Here is an 11,794-nt window from a genome sequence, read left to right on the forward strand (position 1 = left end):
TGCCCTTTTAAAAAAGGTTAATGTTGAAAAAAACTGGTTAAAAAAGTTGTTAGCATTATCCCACAACTTTAGCACAGTTCAAAAAGTATTGTTCTATCAGGAAAATGCTCGATGTGCTTTATTTTGTTAAATATCAAATTCTAAAAATAGAAAATCGTAAAACGATTCCGAAACCGTGCTATTTTTAGAATCGTCATCTCAAACAATTGCTCTTTTTCTAACTTTAGAATATCCTTAAAACCAAAATCAGATATAAAGAGATTTTTTGGATTAGAAATTTTTTTTATAGCTGTAATAAAAATGTTTAGCAAATAGTTTAAATACATTTTTTTTTAGAAATTATAAACAGAAATTGGTCTTTTATTTCTCCGTAAAAAGACAAGAATGTTAATGTTTTCTTTATGCTCAATTGAAACGTGACAATGATTTAATTAACAACAATCAATAAATGATTTAATTAAAGGACAGAGACGTTAACGTGTTCGAAATAATTAACTTCGTAACTACTTAACTTTGATTCCAGGGGAGAGGGGTCATACTATTTACTTATTCGACTTTTGAAATTTCAACTGCAGACATTCAATTAAATTTCAATTAACATTCTAAAAAATGTTTTCTAGAGCGGCAGTCAAAAAATAAATAACTAAATAAATTAAAAATAAAAAATATACTTCTTTGAATTTTTTAGAAAGTTTTGATATCGCTATGTTTCTTTTCTTTTTTTTTTTTTTTAAATCTAGGAGCCATAACCATTATCTTACGCAAAACTAATTTTAATATCTGTAGTGTATCTACCGCTGCAAATATATAATTCCAATTCACTAGTCTATAATACATGTTAACATGATTCTATTGTGGGGTACCTTTTCATAGATGGAGAGATATAGAATAGTGTTAACATGCGTTAAAGACTAGTGAATTGGAATTATATTTTTTTAGTGGTAGATACACTACAGTACTCCCCCCCAGAATTATAGCTGTGATAGAATTCGATGAACGGATACCACTAGTTGATTCGTTGCTGTTTTCTTTGTGAGAAGCCGGGAAAGCTGTATTAGGATCACCGTACTTTTCAATGGTAGCAAATCAACTGNCGTTCAAAAATAGGCACCGATTTTTAAAACTCGGCAGACTGAATGAAGAAAACTAAAGTGATTTTAAATAAATAGATAAAAAATACTTGGTTGCCAATGAAAAATGGAAAATAAAAGTGAAACAAAACTAGACATAGCGTGGTAGCCGAGAGTGAAACTGAGAATGAATTCCTTGCCAGTTCAACCTTAGCTATATTATATAAACTAGACGAGTTTTAAAATTTAGACTAAAGGAACACGGTAGATAAGCCCTTTTTCAAAAATGCGATAAATCTATTGCTACACATTCTTCGCATCTTGGGAATAAATTTAATCTCGATAATGCCGAAATTCTAACCGCCCCTGTCATACCAACTCATCTAGGAATGTTGTTTTATTCATATGAATGCTCTTGTTAACGATATTAGTTTCACCCCAACTCTGTATGGCACGTGGAAATGCATTTTGCCCTGATTTGCCTATCCTGACTATAGCGATTTTTTAGTTTTATTTTTGTTTTTATTTAATTTTTTATTTTCTATTTCACTCTTGGGGTACTGCGGCTTTTTCAGTTTCATTTATGCTTTCTCGTTGGCAACTTCACATTTCTGTTTCATATAACCTTTTTATTTTCATTGACATCATGAGAATCTTAAAAATGGGAGTTCCTTTTCTTCATATTTTTTTCAGCCAATCAAGTATAATGGATCTTTCTTGATCATTATTTTGTTCAGAGTCTTATGCTGAAGGAAGCAAACATCTGTAAATTATTATTTCAGCAGGGTTCATGAGGTCCTTAAAACGTTTAAAAAACCGTGGTACTTTTATTGAAATAAAGAAGTTATCTTTTTTAACTTTAAATTTAAAATTTCAAAACTTAAGATTTTGTTACTAGATATTTAAAGTTATGCTTTGAAATTGGTTATTTAATGCTGGGGTGAATATAAACGTAATAAAATACATCTAACTTCTTAATTTTGCTGCCACTATTACAGTTTTTTAAGGGCCTGCTGTATCAGATATTTGCATGTAATGAGGGTAAGAATCGTAAAATAAGTTTGTAATAAAAGGAAAAAAACAAAAAAATTATAGTAACAATATTTGGTGATTGTAACTGTTAAACATGCTGAGCAAAATTTCATGGTGAATTTACGAAAATCCGTTTCAGAATGTATAAAAACATCAGGATGCTATTTGCAAATTATCTAAAGAAAGCCACGTAATGGAACGATTTTTTTAAAAAAAAATTAATCCTCCAATATTCTTAAACATACATATTTCAATCTTTTTAAAATGCCACGTAACATTTATTAATTTCCTCAATTATGAAAAAAAAATATATCTTGAATAATATAAAACCTTGTGAATGTGCATTATAATCTTTTCCAGATATTTTTAATTTCTTGCGGGATCTTTTTCGTGATTTCTCCTACAATTCTGTATATGATTAAGATAATGCAAATTTTATTTTAGGATAAAATCTTCATATTTAAAGAAGTTAAAAATAACTTAAAAAAATACAATTAAAGTCTTATTAAAAGTTCATGTGTTCAAATACTAAAATCTTGGAAAATTGTAAGTAATTCATAAATCGATTCAAATGTTATTTTAAAGGAGATGAAAATAAAAGGAATCTCCCCCCTTTTGGGGGGGCAGAAATCATCTAAAAAACAAATCTGATTGCCTAAAAACTTCAAGATATTTTTCTATCAACTATTTAAAAAAGAAAAAAAAGCCTTGTCTATTTATTTATTTTTATAATTTTTTTCTCCAATGCCCACCTGGATAATGACCTAGATCATAGGTGATCAGGCACCTGGAGGGCAGATTTGTTGGCCACTCTTTGAGGGGCACCATATTAGGGGGGCCAACGTTGTTCCCACAGTAAGGACAGATAGTACAGAGAAGGAAAGAACATCCATGCCCGGGGTTCGAACCCAGAACCTTTCTGATGCAAGGGCAGTTCCCTAACTCCTACACAGGCCGGTCGGCTTTATTTTTATCATGAACAGAGTATTTAAAAATGATTTTGGATTAAACGTCTCAAGTAATTAGTCTTCATTTAAGGTATGACCTAATTGACTGAGCATTTAAAAATGTTTAAAATTAATGAAACTAAGGCTTGTGGTTTTAATTCATTTTTAACAATTTTATTATTTTCTTTAAAGACTTCCTATTTAGATTGTACGGAATAAAAATTTCCCATTTCTATAAAATCTGTTAATAAATAATTTTTTTTTACTTTATAAAATTTAATGTTCTGGAAAAATTCTGAAGTGGCACTTATCAAGTTTTTTTCCTTCCGAAAATGGCACTTTTTCCAAAAGGTTGAACACTGCTGGTCTAGTCTAATATTTAATTTCAACAAGCGTTTATTGGATTAAATCGAACTACCCACTTTAAAGCAAACATTTTTACCCTTCTCAAAAATGCGGTAAACTTTTGGAAGAGACAAACGGAGAAAAAAAAATGTTCTAAACATTTATCAGGCAAACGAAATTTAACTCAATCTTCACGGATCAGAATGGCAGATTAAAATGGATCCTGACGACGCCAATTGAATCAAATTGTTCCTTTCTTGTTGTTCCGTCGTTTTATTAAATTTAGAAAAAAAAATGGATCCAATAAAACTCTCATCCCTTAAATGAATCAAGGAAACGTTCGAAGAATTCGTTGAACGAACCAACTTGTTGCCGAAGCAGACTCTTGCAAAGATCGGAACATTGGCGATGAAGTTGGCGCGACTTCTCAAGAGTTTGCGCATCACTCCTTTTGATTCGCGCTCTTCATCCGACAATATCATTTAGCTTCTAGTTTCACTCTTGCTAAGTTCTGCACTTTAAAAAGACCATCTTTATTACTCTATAAAAGTAAGTCACGTTTATTTAGAATTTTTTTAAATTATTGTACATTCAACTTCTGAAACTGTTTTTATTTTTTTCTCATGCAATAATTATTTTAATTTGATTGATAATTGTTTTAAAAAAATGCTAATCGGGATTCATTATGTATAATAAGCCTGTTATATATCAGGCGGGATATTTATTGCAATTTTAAACACTGAGAATTTTATTTTGTATTGTTTTATTTATTGTTGTTGGAAATTTGCTCTGTGTATGAAAGCTATTTAATTTATTTGCAGAAATTCTGTATTTTCGTAATATGCATCAAAATTAGCAGGCATAACTAAATATATTTATTTAATATTTAAATGTTTTCTTTAAATTAATAATTAAAACAATATTAGTGCATTCTCTGTGGTAGTTACTACTTTTTAACTAGTTCCTAATAACTGAAATGGAAATGCAAATTTTAACAAGTAAAGAAGAATAAATTCTGGTTTTAAATACTTTAATAAAGATGTGCAAGTTTTGAAATAACAAAACAGTTTTTTAGGTTTGCTAAAGGCTAAAAAATAGCATGCTTAGTTTAAAAAGTAAAAATCATGTTTGTAAATAACAGAAAATTCTTTTCGTTATCATTAATTAAAAAACTAAATTTTATTTAGTTTTTTAGTTTAAGAAACTAAATTTTATTTAGTTTTTTAGTTTAAGAAATTAAATTTATTTAATATTTAAATGTTTTTTATTAATAATTAAAACAATATAAGTGCATTCTCTGTGGTAGTTACTTTTCTTTATTTAGTTCCTAATAACTGTAACGGAAATGCAAATTTTAAATGTCTTCTTTACATGTTTCTTTACAAGTAAAGAAGGATAAATTCTGGTTTTAACTACTTTAAAAGGATGGGGCATGTTCTGAAATAACTAAAAAGCTTTTTTAGGTTTAGTAAAAGCTAAAAATAACATGTTCAATCAAAATAAAAAATATAAAATCATGTTTGTAAATAACAGAAATTTCCTTTCGTTTTCATTAATTAAAAAACTAAGTTTATTTAGTTTTTAAATATTTTTTATTAATAATTAAAACAATATAAGTTCATTCTCTGTGGTAGTTACTTTTCTTTATTTAGTTCCTAATAAATGGAAATGCAAATTTTAAATGTCTTCTTTACATGTTTCTTTACAAGTAAAGAAGGATAAATTCTGGTCTTAACTACTTTAATAAGAAAGGGGAAAGTTTTGAAATAACTAAAACGCTTTTTAGGTTTATTAAACACCAAAAAAAATGGCAGCCTCAATTAAACAAAATAAAAATCATATTGGCAAACAGAAAAAAAAAAGTCTATTGCTTAAAGAGCAGTATTGAAACATATTTTTCTATGCATTAGATTATTTCATTTTTAAATATGCATTTTTGTACGTGAAAGTATTTTTCGCCCCAATAATTAAATGCATACAGTAAAAAAAAATTCAAATTGAAATCAACAAATCAAAGGGCCCCAGGCTCGAATTTCAGTAACGGATAGTTGATTTATTTTTCGACTAAAACGCTGTCCTAAATTATCTCCAGTGTTCCTCTTTCAAAGAAAACCCGAAAATTCCACTACTTCATTTTTTATTTTTTTAGTTTCTTTCTTTTTGATTTTGGATCAGACTTAGTTTAAAACACCATTTGGTTACCTTGAGTGATTGATATCATTTTTGCTCCACGCAGCATAACAGCTTCCTGCATTTACATTCAATGCAGCACATTATAATGAGCCAGACAGCCTTGCAACTTTCACCAGGTTTTCGTGGTTTTCTTCTCCAGCAGCGGAATAGTTCATTTAGTCATCCACCACACTTGAAATTTCTTGGATTTCAAAATCACAAGGTGTTGGAATGTTACTGCTTTAATCAACTGGTTTCGTTCACCGATGGTATAAGAAAAATATTTAAAATTATTTATAAAAGTAAGTGCTCAAAATATAAAAGTAAACAGCATGAGTAACTTTTGATTAAATGATCGGATTTTCATGTACAAGAATCCATTCCGAATGGTTTGATGACCTAACCCTATATATGCTAATTAATTAGTGCAGACATAAGTTACGAAGTCAGACACAAAAACGTACTTTCTCTGAAAAAACAAGCATTTTTTTCGACGGATTCGAATTTCTGACCCTCAAAATATGGGTTGCTGCATTCTAGAAAATAAGATTCCAATTGTTTGGTCAGGAAAGAAGTCAAAATTTTGGACTCCTGTTTCTTAATTTCACTTTTTGCTTATTTCGCAACATCTCGAAAACTAATGAAGCGAATGAGAAATTTTTTTTTTCTTCATACAAATAAAAATTCGTTTAAAAAGATAATTCCACACAAAATAAAATTCTTTTAAGTAAATATCAATACTTTTTTTATTATTTTGTTTAATATTAGAAAAAAAATCTTGAATTGTTAGGTATTCAAACTTTTTACTTCCTTCAAAGAATGTTGTTTTAAATGGTAAAGTACATTGTTTGAGCGAAATCGATCGAATAATTATTGAGGAATCAAATGTTAAATATACGACTTTTTTTATTTAATTTTTTTATTGCTTACAAAGTAAAGGAAGAAAAAGCTTTTTAGTTTTTACGCAATTTGACAAAACGCACAAGAACGTTGTTCTAAATGTAAAAATCGAAGAAGCGATACGGTGATTTTCTATGGAAGGTGATTTTTTATGTATGGAAGATTAAAAAAAAACTTCCAATCTTTCAAATTATCTTGAAACAGTTTTTGAAACTTTGCAGACATATCTACAACAATTTTCACCTGATTATTTTGAAAATTTCTTACCCTGAATATGTTGTTTGCATTAAAGTGAATAATTAATTATAGTAAATAACATCTTGATTAAACTGCGGATTCCAGGATTAGAGAGAAAGAATTTAAAAAAATTCTACTCTCTCTAATTAGTTATTCTATACATTAACGAACGGTAGGTTGTAAAAGTGTTCAGCGAGCAAAGTTAAAAATCACCCAGGATAAGCTTTCCTCTAATGATTGGATTTCCAGGAGTGCCGATCGTAACTTTAAATATGCTAATTAATTGGTGTTTACGGTTAAGCTATAGAAACAGGCACCAAAACGTGTTTTTTCTGAAGAAAAAAAAAACACATTTTTTTGGACGAAAATTATAAATTTAGTTATCCAAAAATAATTTTAATAGTTATTTTTATTATTTTTTAAGGTATGCAGATCTTTACATCATTATATATCACTTTAAGCTAGGTAATTTTAAATAAAAAAAATTACGAAATTTGAACGAAATTCGTCGAATTGTTCTTGAGAAATGGAATTTTAAAAACACAGCTTTTTTTTGAAATTTTGTGACTCGGAAAATTTTTAACCGATTTCGCCGAAATTTTGCTTATTACTTCTACACTTTAACTAGTTATTTTTTAAAGTGACTAGTTATTCAACCTAAATAGTTATAAACATACGCAGTTATAAGAAAAATAAATATTTTTTAGCACTATGCAGATTATACAGAGTAGTCAAAATGAAGAATAAAACAAAGAAAAATTATAGAAAAAAAAGGGGGGGTGGGAATAATAAGTAAAGAAATAACAAACAACAGTTTATAAAAAATAAAAAAAAATGAAATTTTATTTAAAAAACCGGTAAAAAAAGATATAATCTTTTCATCAGCCCACACGATTATATCCGCAAAACAGTTTTTGTTTTGCTGTTCTTCTGTTCTTCAGTTGTTTTTCTTAACTTTCTTCGTGTTTTCTTGTATATATATATATATATATATATATATTATCTAAAGAAGAAGGCAAAACTTGGTATTTAATTATAATTCCAGATTGAAATTATTACTTTTCAACTATTCAGAAAGCATAAAACGATTGCTTCTAAACCACTGAACTTTCCAATCGCACCATTGAGTTAAGACAAAAGTATCCGCTGAAATTAAAATCACAAATTGTGTTATCTTTTTATCGAATAAAGATTGTAAGTTTAAATTAAAGCAAATTTGACGAGCAAGTTCCTAAAGGGAGGAGTTAGGCTATGCGATTGCATATCGATCGTGGTAATGGTGGAAGATTATTTTCATTCGCTTGTATTTGGAGCAAATCAATTTAGGAGAAATAGCTTTCGGTTTTAAGTTTCGATTTTTAATGAGCATTTGATACAACCGCGAATGAGAATCCTCTAGGGGGCGATATTTGAAACTATTTTCTAAAATTATATTTTAGTTCCTTTACGTCTGTCGTAATTTACCTTAAGGCTATGTATGTNCTCATAATACTACTAAATATCAATATATATATATATGATAGGTGTGTGTGTGTCGTAACGAGATGATAAAAACGGGTACCTGATCAAATCACTAAGCTAGATCACGCAAGATGTTAAAATAACAAATCTGTTTGGGAAGGGGTGATTTCCCTAAAAAAGTTGGTGATTTTGATCAAATTCTTTTCTGCTCTGCCGTGCAATCGAAAAAAAAGTTTAAGAGCTTGAAGATAGATTTCGAGAAAAGTGGCTCTTTCTATTGCTAATATTTGCTACAAAACAGGAATGGAATTTCAGAAAATTGATGACTCATTTTTTTTGGTTGCAAGAAGTAGCTTATCTTGCACAAATATATAAAAATTTCAATTGCGAATTTTTTGTCGCTTACATTCATTTTTCTATTTGCACGGCAGAAGTTTGAAATGGCATTTTATTCAAATAATTCGTAGAACTTTCCCATTTTATAAATATTAGTGTTTGATGATAGAACAGTTTTAAATCCTATACTCGAAAATAAAGTCGTAAAAAAAGCAACGAAAAGATATTGCACGATGATAAAAAAAGTATTCGTTACCGATCTTTGTTAACAAAACTAATTTTTTTCCTGCGTTAATTAGGAAGCATCATTGAAACTAAAATTATAGCTGTGAATTGTTATTATACTAGCGTTAATTATTAAACAAAATTAAAGAAAAAATATAGAACTATTTTTTTGTTGAATAAATTGTAAGCTTTTGACCTATTATTTTTGTTTAATCTTATAGTTCAGTTGTTATAGGGGTTTTGTTGTCCAAGCGAGAAAAGAATTATTATTTAAAATTTTGTAAGCATGTACATTTTAGTGTTTGCTCACTGGATTAATATTAGTTTTCAATTCTTTTGCCAATCCGACTTCATCGATTTTCGATTCGATTATTTTTTAAGCGTTTTTTTTTTAATAAATAAGGGCTCCTTCCCCCAAACCCCGGTGCTGCTTTCGCAATTCTTTCATTGGATATTTCTGTATTTTACTCTATCTTTGTATGCATGTTAACATTCTTTTTAAAATGAAATTTACAAGAAAAGAAGAAGAAAAAACAAATCCTGTGGAGCTATAAATACTATTTCGGTACTATTACTTAACCATGGGCTGCAAAAGCCTAATACTACAGTACCTATATAAAGTATCTAGTATCATAATACCTGTAATTAATCATCGATTTCCGCCATCGCATCGCTGGAGTGTCCATAATAGTTTGGCGGTGCGGGCCGGGGTGGCCTGGTTGGCAGGGCACTGGGCCCATGCCCAAGAGTTCGTGGTTTCAATCCCCACCTACCGAAGACTCCCGTGTAATAAATGGTGACTGATACATGTTAAATCTGTCGAGTCGCAAATTCATCCATGTTCCCTTAACAAATCATACCTCTGGGGGTTCTGATCCAGGAGTTTCCTTGTCTTCTGGATTGGGTTCAAAATGACAAGGCTGCAGAGTTGAACATTAGTAGTCGTAACCCCGAAATAGGGCCAGCTGTTCAGTGACGGCTATAAAATAAAATAGTTTGGTGATGAGCCGTGATAGCTCAGGGGATAGAGCGTTCGCTTTTCAATAAGGTGAACCGGGTTCGAATCCCCAGCGATGGATGGGCGATACGAATTCCGCATCCGGCTTGCAATCAACCACAGTGCTGACTTAAAATATCCTCAGTGCTAGACGAATCATGGGTTGGAGTTCCGTTGCCGCCAGGTTAACCGTGGGAGGTTGTCGTGATATTCCTCTCCATGCAGCGCAAATGCTGATTAGTTCCATCAAAAAGTCCTCCACAAAGACAAAATGTCTCCCAATACTTGATCCAGGAGTTCTTGTCTTCTGGATTCGGTTCAAAATTACAAGGCTACGGTATTGAATATTAGTAGTCGTAAACTCAAAAAATTGGGTCAACTGTTCAACGACGGTTCTTAAATAAAATTGTTTGGCGATTTATTTACGGCTTTTCGTCTACCTATATATAACTTGTAGTGATTTTGTACACTACGAAGCACAAATTACTTTTGTTCTCTATGAACAGCTAATAACCCGTTTAAATTCTGCATCAATTTAAACCTTTTTCAACACTAACTGAATTTAATATAACACCTTTTCATTGACATCCACATGTGTCAAACTATTTTGCCAAGTTAAAGGGCATAATAGTTAATAATAAAAAGAAAGAAAAAAAATAAGAAAACAAGAGTCCATTTGCAGGCGAATGAAAAACAAATAATATAAAAATAATTTTTTTAGAATCAATTCCTACTTAAGTCAATAAAGAAAATTTTTATTTTAGTTACTTTTTATTAAATAATTAAACAATTTTCTCCCATATAAAACTGAAATTAATTAATTAAATTTAATGAATGAATTAGTATTTGAAAAAATTGTATTCACATCAAATGTCATCCACAACAAGCTTAAAAAAATGTTTTTGATGTTGAGTGGTTGAGTAAAAAGTATTTTATTAACGATTGAAAATTTGAACAAGATAGTGTGAATTAATAGTGTGAGAGTGTGAATTAATAGTAGGAATTAAGAAAAAAAAAGAAATAAAAAAGAAGACAAGAGTCAATTTGCAGGCGAATGAAAAAAAAAGATTATACTTTTTGTAAGCAAAAGTTACCCATTAAATTGACGAATAATTCCACTAATTTTGAAATAAATTTGAAATGTTAACAGACTGAAATGATTATGTTTAAATTTTGTCCCAATTGAATCGGGAACTAAATTTATGATACCGTAATCTTTCAATTAAATACATTTAAAAAAAAATTTATAAAACAATTTATTCCTGTTGCGAAACAAATTAATTTTTTTAGCAATCGTGGTGTTTGTTGAGTAGTCCCTTAGCGTATATTTAAAACAGACTATATTTGTTTCTATTTTTATAATACAAATTTGCATTTTTATACCAATTCACATGTGAGACATGAATCTTTACTTCATAACCCAAATCTCTTTCTGATTTCGCGCGGAACATTCCAAAGCAAAAATATTCGTTAGATTAACATTACACGTTGTTGTAATTTGAACTGCAAAGTTTACTATCTTACGGATCTCTATTTGAAAAAAGAAGTTTCGTTTGAAGTCTATAGCCACTTATTATAAAAATTAATAAAACAAAATTGAAGTTATTAATTGCCATTTAATTAGAAACTTTATAACTGAAGTAATAACTTCTGTGTAGTTACTTCTCTTTTTGTAAGTTTAATTTATAAAGCGTTTTTTTCCTTCCTAATTTAGAAAGGCATCTGAAATACATATAGAATTCCTTTAATTTGGATTCTAAAATAATCCGAAAAAAGCAATTAACTGGCATTTCTGACTTTATTTCAAATTAGATTTGTTCTCCCTTTTGAACTTTTTTATTCAGAATCCTGCTCAAAAGTCAAAAGAAATGTTTTTTAATACTTTATAGTAATCGAAAAGTATAAAAAACATTGGTCCACAAAATTGATTTATAAAAATAAGTGAGTTCGAAAACGCGTACATCGTGGCAGAAAAGCTTATTAATAGAGTCCGGATTTTGATGACCTAAAAAATCTCAATTAATGCCCTTAAAAAGTGCAAAAAATGCCCTTAAATTACAAATTTACGTTAG

General features: G+C 29.4%; 1 protein-coding gene across 2 annotated transcripts in view; it reads left to right on the top strand.

Moving 5' to 3' along the window:
• The first annotated feature begins 3,797 nt into the window (after positions 1-3,797).
• Positions 3,798-11,794, top strand: part of LOC107446785 (FMRFamide receptor-like) — a 173,837-nt gene continuing 165,840 nt past the window's right edge. Inside the window, exon 1 of one of the 2 annotated variants that reach the window (XM_071178052.1) lies at positions 3,798-3,943. The gene's annotated coding sequence lies outside the window, so the exon portion shown is untranslated. Of the gene's footprint in view, positions 3,944-5,552; positions 5,869-11,794 lie in introns of those variants that run through there. The other variant, XM_071178054.1, reaches the window with a different exon arrangement.

This window comes from Parasteatoda tepidariorum, chromosome 2 (assembly GCF_043381705.1).
Source record: "Parasteatoda tepidariorum isolate YZ-2023 chromosome 2, CAS_Ptep_4.0, whole genome shotgun sequence".
In the NCBI taxonomy this organism is placed as follows: domain Eukaryota; kingdom Metazoa; phylum Arthropoda; class Arachnida; order Araneae; family Theridiidae; genus Parasteatoda; species Parasteatoda tepidariorum.